Here is a 17,983-nt window from a genome sequence, read left to right on the forward strand (position 1 = left end):
TGGAAAAGATTCAGAGGGAACTAGAATTCTCATACACTATTGGCAGTTTCTGAACATATATCTACTATATAATCCATTATCCCACTACTAAATATAAATTAAATAGAAATAATGAAGACACATATTCATACAAAAACTGTACACAACTGTTCACAGAAGCCTTACCTATACTATCCAAAAATTGGAAATAATTCAAATGTCCATCAACAGATAAATGAATAAAAAAATTGTGACATATTCATACAATGGAATACTACACAGCAAAAAAAAATGCACTACTAATATATTCAGCATTATGGATGAATCTCAAAAGAATTATGCTGACTGAAAGAAGCCTGACAAAAAGAGTACATACTCAATGATTCCATTTACATAAAATTCCAGAAAATGTACACTAAACTATAGTAACAGATTAGTGGCTAACTTGTGTGGGGAAATGAGTGGGAGAAGCAGGGAGAGGGAGGAATACAAAGGAACACAAGGAAATTCTTGGTAGTGATGGATGTGTTGTGTTCATTATCTTGATTGTGTTGTGCTTGCAAGTTCTATACATGCATCAAAATATGTCAAGTTATGTACTTTAAACATGTGTACTTCATTATATATTGATTATACCTCAATAAAGCTTTTTTAAAGTTTTTTTTTTTTTAAATGAGAGGGATAGATGCAACAAGAAAAGCAAAATGTTGATACTTGCTGAAGCTGGGTGATGAGAAGTACATTCTATTACTCCTCTGCTTTTGTGTACGCTTGTAATTTTTCATAATAAAACATTTTTATTACATCTTATCTAAACTACTTAACCTGTATGTGAATTTTGGTAAGTCACTGAAACTTCCTGAACTTCCATTAACTAAAAAAATAAATACTATGGGGTCAAGATGGCCACGGCATAGGAGTACATTAATCTCACTCTTTAATGAACAAATTCAAATATACTATAGTGTACATGTATATGGAAAGCAAGTACTCCTACAAGACAACTAAGGGCTGAATGAATAGCTTCTGAACAATAAATGAGAGAAAGAGACAGAATACAGAAGGAACTCTCTAGGGTGGAGGAGTAAGCGAGTGCCATTGTTGAGTTCTCCTCCACTTAGATATGGTGGGCTGAGTTCTCTTCTGGTACTTTGGCCTACCTGCAAGATGATTACAGCACATTCCCAGCTACACTGCCTAAAGCCTTTTGCTACTAAACACAGAGAACAAGCATGAACAAAATTATGTCACAACACACATCTGGCCTCCCTGCCTGGAGCTACTCTAGGCTAGCAAGCTAGTGCCTAAGGCTCCAGAAACTTCTGCATGGCTCCACCTGCCTTCGCCAAACTTCCAGGCAAATAAAGACTAGAAGTCATGCCCTGACCAGGTGGCTCAGTTGGTTGGAGCATCATCACATACATCATGTATTAATAATAAAGTATTATTTAGAAATAAGAAAATAAAAGCTTGCCATTTGGGACAAAATAGGTGGACCTGGAGGGTATTAAGCTAAATGAAGTAAGTCAGAAGAGAAAGACAAACAGCATATTATCTCACTTATATGTGGAATCTTTTTTAAAAAATGAATGAACAAAACAGCCCTAGTTGGTTTGGCTCAGTGGATAGAGCATAGGTCCGAGGACTGAAGGGTCCCAGGTTCAATGCCAGTCAAGGGCAAGTACCTTGGTTGCAGGCTCAATCCCAGACTTGGTCAGAGTGCAGGTGGGAAGCAACCAATCGAGGTGTCTCTCTCACATTGATGTTTCTCTCTCTGTCTTTCCCCTTCCCTTCCACTCTTTCTAAAAATCAATGGAAAAATATCCTCAGGTGAGGATTAACAAAAACAAACAAACAAACAAACAAAAAAGACCAGAAACATATCTATATATACAGAGAACAAGCTAGTGGTTGCTGAAGGGGAGGGAAGAGGAGTGATGGGAATATAAAAATAAACGAGTTTAGGCCGTGGCCAGGTAGCTCGGTTGGTTAGAGCGTCGTCCAATTCACCAGAAGGTAGCAGGTTCAATTCCTGGTCAGGGCATAGTTAATAATTGCCAAAAATGAGTTGCAATATCAAGCATTTTTTTGGTACCATCTCAAAATGCATTATAAATGAAAGTTTAGTTCTTTAGCTTTACAGCTAACCATGCTCTCTTTGCTCACTAAAGGAACATCACACCAATCTCCAAAATCAATTCCCCTATCTTCAATTTCAAGGACAAAATCCACACATTCAAAATGTCAACAATTTAAAATGATTCAGCAAGACATTAAAGATGCTTGTAAAGCAATACTGTTTAAATAAGAGACCTAAAAATGTTTTTGTCAACCAGGGATAAATTCTCAAAGGGAATATTACAAGGTTATACCCAGGTATATAAATTTCTGCCTTGATACTTTAATATTAGTAATCCTCCTATATAATAAAGAGGTAATATGCAAATTGACCATCATGACCTCACTCAAGATGGCCACCCCATGTGGTCACAAGATGGCCACCACAAGATGGCCGGCAGGGAAGAGCAGTTGTGGGCGATCAGGCCAGCAGGGGAGGGCAGTTACGGGTGACCAGGCCAGCAGGGGAGGGCAGTTGGGGGCGACCAGACCGGCAGGGGAGAGCAGTTGGGGGCAACCAGGCCTGCAGGGCAGGGAGGGCAGTTGGGGGGAACAGACCTGCAGGGGAGGGCAGTTTGGCATCGATCAGGCTGGCAGGGGAGTGGTTAGGGGGTGATCAGGCTGGCAGGCAGAAGCGGTTAGGGGCAATCAGGCAGGCAAGCAGTTGGGAGCCAGCAGTCCCGGATTGTGAGAGGGATGTCCGACTGCTGGTTTAGGCCCGATAGTTGGACATCCCTGGAGGGGTCCCAGATTGGAGAGGGTGCAGGCTGGGCTGAGGGACACCCCCCTCCCCCAGTGGACGAATTTCGTGCACCGGGCCTCTAGTATACTAATAACTGAGTTAGAGGTTGTCAGACTTTGTAAACACTCCAGGGAGACATCTAGTATATAATTACAGCTTAACATATAGGCTGTACTTGTGTGTCCCTTTAATAAAAGCAATTTTATTAGACTAATTTTCAAGTACTTCAAGCTAAACACTATCTAGAAGAATGGTTTTCGTTTTCTTTTTTAAAAATATTTTTAAATTAGTTTACATTGAAATTTATTTTTTACTAGTGTCCTGGTGCACAGATTTGTGCACATTGAAAGGAAATTAATTAGAAAAAATATTTTAATATTGCTATTTGCTTCTTGCTAATGAAAAGAAAATAGTATTCTACTGAGTCTCCTATCTATCTACTCCAGGACTTCTGTGAGGAACAAATGAGATGAGGCAAGGGAAAACACTTCACAAACATTTGGTTAAACTGTAAAATGTTTGCACCTGGCTATAAAGCTAGTCAGGTTCCTGAGATGAAGAAACTTCAAGGAGACTAGTCACTAGGGAGAGGAAACCAGGCATTGCAATGTGACATCATTAACTGATGCCCACAGTGACTGTTTCCGAGCTGGGCTGGGCTGTGGGCCACATTTTGCGCCATGGAGTCTAGGCAGTGTTGGCTGTGATTTGGTGGGCTGTTGCTCCGGGGTGGTGGCGGGGCCTGTCTTCCACTTGGGGGAAGCTAAGTATTGGTTTGTTGGCGCCAGGTCCATGGTGCCATTTATTTTTAAACTAGAGGCCCGGTGCACAGATTTGGGGGGGTCCCTCGGCCTGGCCTGCAGACATCCTCCGAGGTGTCCCAGATTATGAGAGGGCACAGGCCAGGCCGAGGGACCCTACCGGTGCACAACTGGAGGCAGGGAGGGACCGCAGAAGGGCTCCAGGGTATGTCTGGCCCGTCTCACCCAGTCCCAATCAGTCAGACCCCAGCAGAAAGCTAACCTACCAGTTGAAGTGTCTGTCCCGTGGTGGTCAGTGCACATCATAGCGACTGGTCAGACGGTCAAATGAATGGTCAGACACTGAGCATATTTGGCTTTTATTATATAGGATGGCCAGTGCATGTCATGGCAGCTCCTGCATTGAGTGTCAGCTCCCCGGTGGTCAGTGAGTGTCATAGCTACTAGTTGGACGGACAGACAGACACTTAGCCTTTTATATTGAAATTTATTTTGTATTAGTTTCAGGTGTAGCAGAAAAATGGTTTTTAATCCTCTCATATTCAATATTCTTTTTTAAAATATGTTTTTATTAATTTCAGAGAGAGAGGAAGGAAGAGGGAGAGAGAAATAGAAACATCAATGATGAGAGAGAATCATTAACTGGCTGGCTCCTATACACTCCTGTACCAGGGATTGAGCCCACAACCCAGGCATGTGCCCTGACTGGGAATTGAACTGTGACTTCCTGGTTCATGGGTCAACTCTCAACCACTGAGCCACACAGGTCAGATTCAATATTCTTTTTAAACAAATATTTTACAAATACTTGAAAATTCTGAAATAAAATTATTAATATAACACATATACTTAATGTGAAAATAAAACCCATATAATGTCCTAACTGTACCATGAAAAAGAAATTAATACAATAATAATGTATATCAGAGTATGCAGATACTTGGGCATAGCCATATCACTGCATAATGAGATAGAGTTTTATATACAAAGCCCAAACGGTGTGGCTCAGTGGTTGAGCGTCAACCTTTGAACCAGAAGGTTGCAGTTCAATTCCTGGTCAGGGCATGTGCCAGGGTTGCGGGCTTGATTCCCCATGGGGGTCATGCAGGAGGCAGCTGATCAATGATTTTCTCTCATCATTGATGTTTCTACCTCTCTCCCTCTCCCTTCCTCTCTTAAATCAATAAAAGAACTTTTTTTTTTTTTTAAAGAATCACCTTGGATATGACAACTATAAATGCAGACTGATCCAGGTGTGTTGTTTTGATGATCAAATACCACAAATGCCACTAGAACCACAAGTTTTCCAAATCTATATATTCCAAATCTCTATCTTATGAAACCAATAATTAAAATAATATAAATTTACCAGGTATTATATTTTTATGTAATACTAAAGGCCTGGTGCACAAAATTTGTGCACGGGGGTGCAGGGGGGGCTCTCCTCAGCCCAGCCTGCATCCTCTACAATCCAGGACCCCTTGGGGGATGTCTGACTGCTGGTTTAGGCCCAATCCCGGGGATCCGGCCTAATTCGGCAGTCGAACATCCCTCTCACAATCCTGGACCACTGGCTCCTAATCGCTCACCTGCCTGCCTGCCTGCCTGGTCACCCCTAACTGACCCCTCCCCCCCCCGCCACCGACCTGATCGCCCCTTCACTGCCTCTGCGTGCTGACCTGATCGCCCCTAACTGCCCCCTGCTGCCAGCCAGGTCGCCCCCAACTGCCCCCTCCCTGCCAGTCTGGTCGCTCCTAACTGCCCCCCCTGCCGGCCTGGTTGCCCCCCAACTGTCCCCCCACCAGCCTAGTCGCCCCTAACTGGCCCCCTGCCAGCCTAATCACCCCCAACAGCCCCCCCTGCCAGCCTAATCACCCCCAACTGCCCCCCCCCGCGAGCCTGGTTGTCCCAACTGCACACACACCCGCCCCCCCCGCCGGCCTGGTCGCCTCTTACTGCCCTCCCTGCTGACCTGGTCGCCCCCAACTGCTCCCTCTGCCGACCTGGTCACCCCCAACTGCCCCCTCCTGCTGGCCTGGTCACCCTAACTGCCCCCCCCCCCGCTGGCCTGGTCGCTTGTTCAGTTGTTTGGTCGTCCCTCACTAACCCCCCTGGTGGCCTGGTCGTAGGCAGCCATCTTGTGAGGGTGGGAGGGTCAATTTGCATATTACCTCTTTATTATATAGGATAGAGTTCAGATCTAGCATCAGACACAATAAAGAGACTTTTCACCTACATGAATATCTAGAAGGAAATTCAAAAATTGTAATATACATGAGATCCTTTTTTGTTGTCCAAGACTGTCCATATCCCAGAAGGTTCCCCCAATGCTCTCTTCTACCCACTATCTTGTCCCTTAGAGGTAAACTCCCCTGGAAAAAAAAACCAAAAAAATAAAAATTGTCCTGTGCATTGTAGGATGTCCAATTATCCCTTACAAAATAGTAGAACCTCCCCCAATCACTGACTCAACAACAAGCACAACAAAATCACTTCCCACAAATTTACAAAGCATCTTATGAAGGAAGTTCACTCTGTCCACTTTCAGAACCACAGCTCTAGGACAATTCCTATTATATCTAAAAGTAGGAATGAATGGGCTCTTTGCACAATTTATCTAGACCTACTTGAAGTGTGTATTTAAAACAGTATAAGGCACATAACTTAGCATATATTTCTATTTGCCAATCAATGGTGTTTTGTGTATTTGCCCATGTTGTCTGGGGCTAATTCTTGAAGGGTAAAAGACAGGCTAAGTAAAAAATAAAAATAAATGAGGTAACAAGCCAACCGCTAAAAGATAATCTTTTGTAGAGATATTTTGAAGAAAATAAAATTATTGCTACATATTTGAAAGTAAAAGATATCCTAGTTTGTACTTCCCTATGTCACCCACCCTTCTTTTACAGGAAACACCACACACAAGAGTTCCATCTGTGAAGTAACACAGTTTCAGGTTAGGAGATAGGTGATTTAGGAGTTACAGACCTTTCCCATTTTATTTTATTTTTTTCAAAAATATATTCTATTGATTTTTTTTACAGAGAGGAAGGGAGAGGGATAGTTAAAAACATCGATGAGAGAAACATCGATCAGCTGCATCCTGCACACTCCCCACTGGGGATGTGCCCACAACCAAGGTACATGCCCTTGACCGGAATCGAACCTATGACCCTTGAGTCTGCAGGCCGATGCTCTATCCACTGAGCCAAACTGGTCAGGGCTGACCTTCCCCATTTTAAAGATAAGAAAATAAGACCCAGAGAAATTAAGTAAATTATCTAGGATTACGGCTGAGTCACAGCCAGGACCAAAAGAAAGAATTTTTTCCAAGTAATTAGCATACTTTTAAATTCTTTATTTTTTTTTTTGCCTTATTTTATTTTTTCTTTAAAGGAAATGTTCTTCACAGGGTTACCTAACCTAGCAAGATTCTCAGTCTTGTATCAAATGATGAGAGACGAAGGACAAGCATGAAACAACTATGAAAACTTTTTAAGGAAGCTATAAGAGGGCACAGGAACTTCACAGTGACAATTAACCAACTAAACCCTTAGACTGTAACTACAAACCCATATCCTGTCAATTGTTCATTGGCAGAAGGAGAGGAAAGCATTTAAATGTTCTCAGCTTCCCTGGCAAGTGCCAGCAGAGCCATTGGATTTTACTTCAAGTTTAAATGATAAGCAGAAATCAACATAAACTTGTCACATACATTAATAAGTTCAACCAAAAACTACTTTGGAAAATCATGGGAAAAATCTTGAGAGACTGAAAGGGAATTTTTAAGAAATTAAATGCAATAGAGCTTACCCAGTATTTCTCTTTCCTGTTATATCTAGAAGAAAAGTGCATGTTCATAAAAGAATAGAACATTATGCCTGGCCACTGTGGCTCAGTGGTTGAGCATCAACCTATGAACCAGGAGGTCACAGTTAGATTCCTAGTCAGGGCATATGTCCAGGTTGCAGGCACATCCCCAGTAGGGGGCGTGCAATAAGCAGCCAATCAATGATTCTCTGTCATCATAGATGTTTCTATTTCTCTCTCCCTCTCCCTTCCTCTCTGAAATCAATAAAAATATTTCTTTTAAAAAAAAGAATAGAACATTAGTATTGAAAGGGGCCAGGCACTGACGACATGCACTGCACTACATTTACTAATATTTTTAACCTTTAGGTTTCAATCAGAGGCAACTTAAGTAATGGGATTTTGATTCATCTGGACTTCAGCCCTCCTGTCCTCATTGTTCAAAGACAACATACCAGCCTTTATTATTGATTTGTTAACAGTGAAGTATACATTATACTGAGCAATGAAAAACTGAACAGTGTAGAATTTCATTTTATAAAAAAAGTTATTTGATCCAAATCATTATAATTCTATGTAAGAAATATCTCTAAAGTAAGTCTACAAATTACTAAAGAATAATTGCTAAAACATTATAAGTTTATCCTCTCAAGTAGAAGATGGCACTCTAAATTGCTTTTAGAAAACATATCCTTAAAATATTTCATACTTACTAAGTATCCAGTAATTCCAGTTCTATAATTTACATATTTAAAACTTGATTAGAGAAAAAATTTTAGGCATAAAGCAAAATATGCAATATGACAAACTTGCAAACAAACTGTCCAAACATGAAGCAATAATTAGATAAACAATGATATACTCATTTGATGTCATATTAAGTAGCCATTTAAACTGGCTTGTCAAGTGTGTGCAATACTATAGAAGTATTTATAAATGATATGAAAACAGCAAAATATAAAACCGTACAAAAGTATAATTAGAATTCTCCTTACTGCAAAAAGAGGAAAAACCATGAGCACAACCTAATGCATACAATTAAGACTGCAAGAAAATATATTAATATAGTTTGAAAGTAACTATGAATAAATATTTCCTTTTTTCAAGGTTTCATTAATGACAGCATACAGCTTATACATTTTTTAAAGTTTTATTTTCAGGACACTTTGACTAATCCAAATGAAAGACTCAGGTTAGAGTTAATCTATTTTTTAATGCCATTTTAATTTACTAAGCCAATAGTACAGCAACCTAAAGACTGTGGCTGTGATCACAGCAGGATGTTTTTATGGAATTGCTGTTGAACACTTGATTGACAGCTGGCACCCTCTAGCTCACTGTGCCAAGTAAGCATCTCTAGCACCAGCTCCTTGAGGAGACCTACAGATGGAGCGTGTAGCCCAGGTATTTCTTGCCAAATGGGAGCTCTTTGGTGAGGAATCCTTTAGGAAAAGGTTTCTTGGCTTCCTCTTCAGGATGGTTGGAAGGACCATCACGCTATCTCCAACTTCCCAATCACCTGGGATGGCAACCTTCTTTTCTGCAGTCAGTTGGAGAGAGATAACTACTCTAAGAATCTGTTCAAAGTTCCTGCCAGTGGTAGCTGGGTAAAGGATAGACAGCTTCAGTTTCTTATCAGGACCAAAAACAAACATCAGGTGTGCCATCACAGGCATGCCCTTTTTGTCCTTCTCTGCTGGGTCCAGCATGCCCAACAGGATAGCAAGGTCCCAGTTCCCATCATCAATGATGGGAAAAGGTAACTTTTCCGTGGGCTCTTCGGAGTTGTAAGCACTGATATCCTTGCTCCAGGCTAGATGATGGTCAACACTGTCTACTGAAAGGGCAATCAGCTTAACGTTCCTCTTGGCAAATTCTGGTGTCAGCTTTGCACCAACAAGTGTTACAAAACATACTATAAAAAAAGGGCTTTTGGTCTAACAGGGTTTAGAATCACTGGTATAAAATTCTTTAAAGTTCTTTATACATAAATTTTACCAATCTGGCTGAAACCGGTTTGGCTCAGTGGATGGAGCATCGGCCTGCGGACTGAAGGGTCCCAGGTTCGATTCCGGTCAAGGGCATGTGCCTTGGTTGCGGGCACATCCCCAGTGGGGGGTGTGCAAGAGGCAGCTGATCGATGTTTCTGACTCTCTATCCCTCTCTCTTCCTCTCTGTAAAAAATCAATAAAATATGTTTAAAAAAAAAAATTTTACCAATCTGTATTCCCACTACCTTAATAGTTGTACTAGTATACAGCATCCATTAACAGGATTGTAATCGAGTTCTTGAGTTAATTTGCATTTCTCTAATTACTTGTAAAATCAAACTTTTAAAATATTTAATGGAATCTGTGTTTCTATATGTGTTTGGTCACAGTAGTGTAATTTATAGGTTAGAGATCATTCTACTTAAACATTAACCGTCTTTTTGCATTTTGTAATGAATAATATGTAAAAATGTTAGAATTCTGAGTTACGGACCTGTTGGTTTGCTTATCTCAGGCTTTGTAACTTTCAATATGTTAAAATATTCTATAATAAACTGAATAATTTGGTATTCAAATAAACTGAATAATTTGGTATCTTAAAGAATATTTGCTTTGAAAATAATTCTCATTGTGATAAAATAAAGCACATAAATTTCTAAAAGACACTTATTCCTGATCTAAAGGGGAACACTTGTAGTTTTTGCCTATTGAGTATGATGTTGGCTGTGGGCTTGTCATATATGGCCTTTATTAGGCTGAGGTATGCTCCCTCTATTCTCACTTTGCTCAGAATTTTTATCATAAATGGATATTGGATTTCATCAAATGCTTTTTCTGCATCTATGGATATGATCATGTGGTCTTTATCCTTTATTTTGTTTATGTGATATATCACATTTATTGTTTTGCAAATACTGTACCAACCCTGTATCCCTGGAATAAATCCCACTTGATCATGGTGTATGATCTTTTCAATGTATTGCTGGATTCGGTTTGCTAATACTTTGCTGAGGATTTCAGCATCTATGTTCATTAGGCATATTAACCTAAATTTTCTTTCTTTGTCATGTCCTTATCTGGTTTTGGAATTAGGATGCTGGCCTTATAAAATTAGCTTGGGAGTCTTCCCTCTTCTTGAATTTTTTTGAATAGTATGAGAAAGATAGTTTGCTGTTAGTTCTTTGAATGTTTGGAAAAAATTCACCTATAAAGCTATCCAGTCCAGGACTTTTGTTTGTTGGGAGTTTTTTAATTACTGCTTTAATTTCACTAGTTGTAATCTATCTATTCAGATTCTCTGATTCTTCCTGATTTAGTTTTGGAAGATTGTATGTATAAATTTAAATTTATCCATTTCATCCAGAATGTCCAATTTGTTGGCATATAGTTGTTCATAATATATTCTTACAATCCTTTGTATTACTTTGGTGTTATAAAATATTCTATTTTAAATTACTTACATTAACTTGAGTTAGAATATTTAACTTTTTATTAATTAATGCTAATCAATTTTTTCAGTGTTCTAATTTTCTTTCATCTTGCTTACCAACAACAACAAAAGATGATTATTCTATCGGGGCATACATTTCTAAGAAAGATATATTTCATCCCCACTATATTCTCTCCTCAACCTGTCCCTTCTCTTCCTGAAGCCGAAATGAGTAGCATTGTGAAAAGGGGAACTAACTGTTAAACCTATTTCAATCACTATTTGACCATAACCATATTTTAGGGCAAAAGTGGATATTTTCCTAAATAGATAAAAATTAACAGGACAAAGACTTACTACTAACATCTATTACAAAGTATGTGACCTACATGATAGGCAAGTATTCTCTATTTTTAAACATTTTTATTGTTTAAAATAACACATAAATTAAAAAGTACCAAACAAAATTATTGAAAAGCAGCACCTATTATAAAGCAAACCACAATCCAGGTCAAGAAATACAACACTGCCTTGGCTGGGTGGCTCAGTTGGTTGGAGTGTCGTCCCATACACCAAAAGGTTTTGGGTTTGATTCCCAGTCAGGGCACATGCCTAGGTTGCGGGTTCAATCCCCAGTTGGGGCGTGTACGGAAGGCAACCAATTGATTATTTCTCTTTCCCCCTTCCTCTCTCTCTAAAATCAATCAAAACATATCCTTGGGTGAAGACTTAAAAAAAAAAAAAAAGAAATACAACACTGTCTGCATCTTCAGGGTGTTCCTTTTAAATACCAACCCCCTCCCCCTCCCTAGCCCCTCACCACAATACTGATTTCTGTGGTAAGCCCTTTTTGCATTTTAATCACTTTAGTTAATAGTAAAAAAGTGAAGCAAATAATTCTGGTTTATTGGATACACTTTTGCATCTATCATGCACATAAATATTTCAGACAAAAGTTTCATTGTCTGGATGACTCTTTCTGTTTCTCACTCCAGTGGCAATGGAACCAACAGACTAACCAGAGTGTTCTTTTGAATGTCAACAAATCTTCATTTGGAACTGGTGTCCAATCAATTCTGGAACATGTTTATAACAAGTGACATTGTGACAATCAGGAATGACTGTATAGTAAAGGGTACCCACATGTAAGCATTGTGAGTCATGAGTCAAATTATACAAGAGTGTGGTGATACTGGTGAGTAAATAACCAGCAGCCTTCACATCTAGGAACTGAACCAGTGCCAGAAAGCCATCTGGATGGCAAACAGTAACACGAGAAGAATTTTAAATAGCTTACAGCTGTAGAAAAAGCACTATTCCAGACTCTGAACCCTTTAGTTATTTCTGTGTGCTGTCGTGTTTAAAATAAGTTATAATATATAAAAATTAACAGAGAGCATCCCAAAAAGCTGGCATTTCTCCCAAGCCATTTCAGGATTACTCCTTTGCATGCTGGTTTAAGTTGGTCTATGCAAGTATTTGTTTGTCTGTTTTATAGCTTTTACTTGGAGACCAATGTTCCTCCTAAGCTATCCAGCCATAAATGACAAATGCTTCTGTGTGTAGTTTTTATTATCCCTTCACTACTGACATAAACTGAAAATTTAACAACAACAACAAAAAGTAGGGAAAATTGTCCTTGGTGCCAACTCTTCTTTCACTGCCTATTCTCTAGAGGACCCAGTAAGTCAAGAGAGGCTGGCTGATAGTGTCATCTCAGTGCTAGTACTTGATTAACAGAGAAAGGAAGAAAAATTATTAGACTTCAAGTCAATAAATATTTATTAAGAACTCATTCTGTTTAAGATACCATATCACACCATAGTTTGGGAAAAGATGGGATAAAAATAAAACATGGAGCCCTTTGCAACCCATCCTGCACCAGAGCACTTAGGTCAGCTGAGAAAGACAAGTGGGAGGTACGACTGTTCTGTTTATTTGGATGATGCGCCTTCTTAGACTGCTGGGGGGGCTGGGGGGGGGGGGGGGCGGCGTGTAAAACAGAGAAAGATAGTGAAGGCTTATATGACCAGTTATAGTATTTTCCACCTCAATCCAACAGAGCCTCAACCACAAGAGATGAGGATGAAATATTGGGAATTTCAGGAAGAGGTTTGGAAATTAGTGTCTAGGGATCAGGAGACCTGACCTTAAAGGTTAGGTAGCACCACAGTATTGCTGCCATGAAATCCCCCTCACTGCCTAACTGCCCCTGCCTACCACAAGGACCAGTACACAACAGAATAAGTACTGGGAGTTACATGATTTGGAACAGCAATTTTCAACCTTTTTCATCTCATGGCACACATAAACTAACTACTAAAACTCTGCAAAAAATATATATTTTGTTGATCTGACCCAAAAAATAGGTTTAACCCTTTGCACTCGCTTGCTTTTTTCTCGATTCCTGCTACCGATGCTAACCGTGTCGAGTCACACTCGACATCCGAGTGCAAAAGGTTAATTTTGAATGATTTAAAAATATATATATATACACACACATGTACACACACACACACACACACACACACACACATATTAGTAATTACCTACCCCTTTTGCTCCAAAGTGACTTTTAACAAAATCAGGTGCCTATATTGTTCATAAGAATTTTTAGTATCAAGTATTAATCAATCACATGCAACTTTATTATGCAATATGATCAATAAGATACAACTCTATTATATGACCTATACACTTATGGCTCAAGACAGGGCATTCACACTGGTTGGCTATTGTTGTATTGGCTGTTGCCATTTTTTTTATTTGACAATCCAGGGGAAAAGAGGTCAGTGCCCCTGACTAAATAGGTATCATATGTATTAAAAATTCTTGTAGCATACCCGTTGAAAATCACTGGTTTGGGATATTCTAATAATAATTCATCACAGGAATTCACTATGCCTAGGTTCCCAAAAGATCTGATATCTTCATTTATTTATGCTTCAAATTCAGCTTCTGGATTATGTCCTATATTGAATTTACAACATTTAATATATCACATTATTTAAAAAACCTCAAATCCATTATTTTTAAAGCAGCATAATTTTTCCTTCTGATGAAAACTTTTAAGATCTACTCTCTTAACAACTTCCAAACATACAAGATAGTATTATTAACTATAGTCACCATGTTGTATATTACATCCCCAGGGCTTATTTATAACTAAAAAGTTTGTACCTTTTAACCCCTTGCATCCATTTTGCCAACCTCTAACCTCCTACCTCTGGCAACCACCAACTGTTCAACTTTGTTTTTTAGTTCTATATACAGTATAAAAATGAAACTTACATTACCCAACTTTGATCTGTCAAACTTCAGTTAAGAAAACAACTATCAAAGTAGTTTCCTTTAAATCATAACTGCTGAAACTTACAGTCCAAATTTATAAATAAACTGATGCAAGCTCTAGTCAGCTTCCTTAATTACATGTTTATAAATACACTTAATAATCTTATATTTCCTAGAGAAAATATAGACTACTAGAGGCCTGGTGCACAAAATTCGTGCACAGGGGACAGGGGGTATCCCTCAGCCCAGCCTGCACCCTCTCCAATCTGGGACCCCTCGAGGGATGTCCGACTGCCCCTAACCGCTAGTCGGACATCCCTCTCACAATCCAGGACTGCTGGCTCCCAACTGCTCGCCTGCCTGCCTTCCTGATTGCCCCTAACCGCTTCTGCCTGCCAGCCTCATCACCCCCTAACCACTCTCCTGACAGCCTGATTGATGCCTAACTGCTCCCCTGCCAGCCTGTTTGACCCTAACTGCCCTCCTCTGCTGACCTGGTCACCCCTAACTGCCCTCCCCTGCAGGCTTGATCGCTCCCAACTGCCCTCCCCTGATGGCATCTTGTGTGTTGGAGTTGATGGTCAATTTGCATATTATTCTTTTATTAGATAGGATTAGATAGGATACAGGCCTGGTGCATGGGTGGGGGCCAGTTGGTTTGCCCTGGTGTCCCAGATCAGGGTGGGGGTTCCCTTGGGGCATGGGGTGGCCTGGGCGAGGAGCCTGTGGTGGTTTGCAGGCCAGCCATTCCCCCTGGCGACCTAAGCGGAGGCCCTGGTATCTGGGATTTATTTATCTTCTATAATTGAAACTTTGTAGCCTTGAGTGGAGCCAAGCCTCCTGCTCGCTCTATGGCCGCAGCCATTTTTATTGGGATTTATTTATCTTCTATCATTGAAACTTTGTAGCCTGGAGTGGAGACCTGGGCCAGCCAGGGCAGGTGGAAAGCTTGGCTTCCTCCATCTCCAGGGGCAACTCAAGCCTCCTGCTCTCTCAGCTCTGTGGCTGCCGTCATTTTTGTTGGGATTTATTTATCTTCTATCATTGAAACTTTGTAGCATTGAGTGGAGGCCTGGGCCGGCAAGGGCAGGCGGAAAGCTTGGCTTCCTCCATTGCCGGGGAAACCCAAGCCTCCCTCCTGCTCTCCGTGGCCACAGCCATCTTGGTTGGGTTTATTTGCATATTCGCTCCTGATTGGCTGGTGGGCATGGCTTATGGGCGTGGCTTGTGGGTGTAGCGGAGGTACAGTCAATTTGCATATTACTCTTTTATTAGATAGGATGTAAACAGGTTCTTAATTTAGCATTTATAAGCTAACATGTTTGCCTACTACTTTGTACAAACACATAACATCAGAATTATTTCACCTCACATAATAAGCTTCCATTCATGGTAGAGTTGGTACCCAGGGCCTAGATAAAGCTAAAAGTATGAGTAGCCTAGTTGTGATGACAAGGAGCCAATAGTGATGTAAAAGCTTTAGCATCTCACATTCCTTCAAAATTGCACTGAACAAGGTGAATGGAGACACAATGGAAACACTTTCCTTGTGCCTTTTAAATTTAATCTCTAAGAAAGAAGGATATGTACTATATTATAAGTCTTCTTGAGTATAGATGCCTTATTTTATGTGATCTACAAAAATAAAAGATTACCAGGGTCACTGTGAAAGAGACTGCTTTTCTCCTGTCACAGTATGGAATTGGGGCTGCGCACTTGGCAGACTAGGTATTCTAACCTCCTCTAGAAAAAAGCAAAACACCGTAACATAAGTAGTTTATGTATATTAAAAATACCAAACTATTATTGCTTAATAACATATGTATGTAAAGGTATGAAAGGCAAGCAAGAATAACAAAAATTCACAAAACTATAATAGTGATGACCTCAGAGAAGGGATATGCATGCTCATGGGACTGGAGGCTGTGCAGTAAGAAATAGTCATGTACTAAGAGTTCTCCAGGGGAATGTTGAATGGAAATGCCACTTCAGGTGAGGTCTTTTAAAAAACTGAGTGTGCTGCCTATATCTTCTCTTTTCTTTTCCACTGGTCATAGAGAATGGAAGTCATAAGATAGAAGAAATCACCCAGAAGAGAATCCACCCACCAAAGAGGGACAATACACTTTAGACGCTTCCATAAATAAAAAATAAACATCTACTGTGTTTGAGCCATTATTCATTTTCAGTCTTCTATAGCAATTTGGACTTCACTAAATTTAGTCAAATACATAGTTTAGATCAGCAATTTTCAACTGGTGTGCCGCAAGAATTTTTAAAACATGCAATACCTGACTATTTAGTCAGGGGCACTGACCTCTTTTCCCCTGGATTGTCAAATAAAAAAATGACAACAGCCAACAAAATAGCTGACCGGTATGAATGCCCTGTCTTGAATCATAAATATATAAGTCATATAATAGAATGGCATCTTATTGATCACATCACACAATAAGGTTGTGTCTGATTGGGTAATTCTTGGTACCAGAAATTCTTATATACAAATATAGACACCTGTTGTGTTGTATGTTTTTTTAAGTCACATTGGAGCAAAAGGGTAGATAATTAGTATTATTATGTATTTTTGCAAATCAATAAAAATTATATCTATATTATGGCAGATCAGCAAAACAACATTTTTGGTGTGCTGCAGAATTTTAGTTATTAGTTTATGTGTGACATGAGATGAAAAAGGTTGAAAATCACTGGTTTAGGTAGCTGCAAGGCCATGATTAAAACCCATGTATCACCCAGGAAGTCACGGTTTGATTCCCCGTCAGGGCACATGCCCGGATTGTGGGCTTGATCCCCAGTAGGGGGTGTGCAGGAGGCAGCCAATTGATGATCCTCTCTCATCATTGATGTTTCTATCTCTCTCCCCCTCTCCCTTTCTCTCTGAAATTAACAGAAATAGATTTTAAAGGAAATTCATTCCTTTAAAAATAAATGAAAGAACGAATGAATAAATGAATGGATAAATAAATCTCACATATCCTCCTCAGTCATATTCAGTCCATTGATTGGTTTACTCTACACTGAGTTTTCCTTATCACCCTTCTCCATCCAAACAGAAAACAGAATCATGAAGAGAAGTGAGGCAACATCATAATGAGAGTACCATTATGACACTAGCAGATTCTCTCCTATTTTAACTCAACAGCTTTCATCCTTGTTTATCACTTGCACAATGCATTTTTTAATTCACTGGCAGAAATACTGACTACTCTCTTTCTGCTCCTAATCAGTCATCTAACTAGAATTATTGTATTTCTCAGAAATAAGTGTAGATGTACAAAGTACTTGAATTTGAGGCAGGTAAAGCCAAGAGTAATTTCCTGGAAAAACAGAATTTTAGCACAGATTTGAAGAGAAGAAATGCTAGGCAAAAGGAGAAAGAACATATGCCAAGACCTAAAAAAAAAAAAAAAAAACACACATAGAAAGGCAGAAAACAGGGAGAATGGTATTGGAGAGGCTGGCTAGATCCAGATTCTGGTAGGCCATATAAAAGGTTGCTCTTAATGCAAAAAAAAAAAAAAAAAAACAAGAAGAGATTCAATTAAGAATGTTAAACAGGTAAATAAAAATTGATCAAATAATTTTTATAAATTACAATGAAAAAATGAATATGTAAAGAACAAAATCCCAATAGAAAAATGGACAAAATAATTAAACAGAAACTTCACAGGAACCCAAAAAAACCAAGAAACATATGGGAACAAAAATGTTCAATGTCATTAGCCAGTCACCAAGGAAATGTAAATTAAAACCATAATGCTATGACATTACATAGATCACCGAAGGTGGGAGAATAAACCAATTCAACCTCTTACAAAGAATTTGGCATAAAAATTCCATTATT

General features: G+C 39.4%; 1 protein-coding gene and 1 pseudogene across 4 annotated transcripts in view; both read right to left on the reverse strand.

The window, feature by feature from the left end:
- PIK3CB (phosphatidylinositol-4,5-bisphosphate 3-kinase catalytic subunit beta) overlaps positions 1 to 17,983 on the reverse strand; it is a 139,671-nt gene that overhangs the window by 77,558 nt on the left and 44,130 nt on the right. The window lies entirely within an intron of this gene.
- The window catches only part of LOC103299692 (peroxiredoxin-6-like), a 47,244-nt pseudogene continuing 38,051 nt past the window's right edge, over positions 8,791 to 17,983 (reverse strand).

This window comes from Eptesicus fuscus, chromosome 18, assembly GCF_027574615.1.
Source record: "Eptesicus fuscus isolate TK198812 chromosome 18, DD_ASM_mEF_20220401, whole genome shotgun sequence".
NCBI lineage: Eukaryota > Metazoa > Chordata > Mammalia > Chiroptera > Vespertilionidae > Eptesicus > Eptesicus fuscus.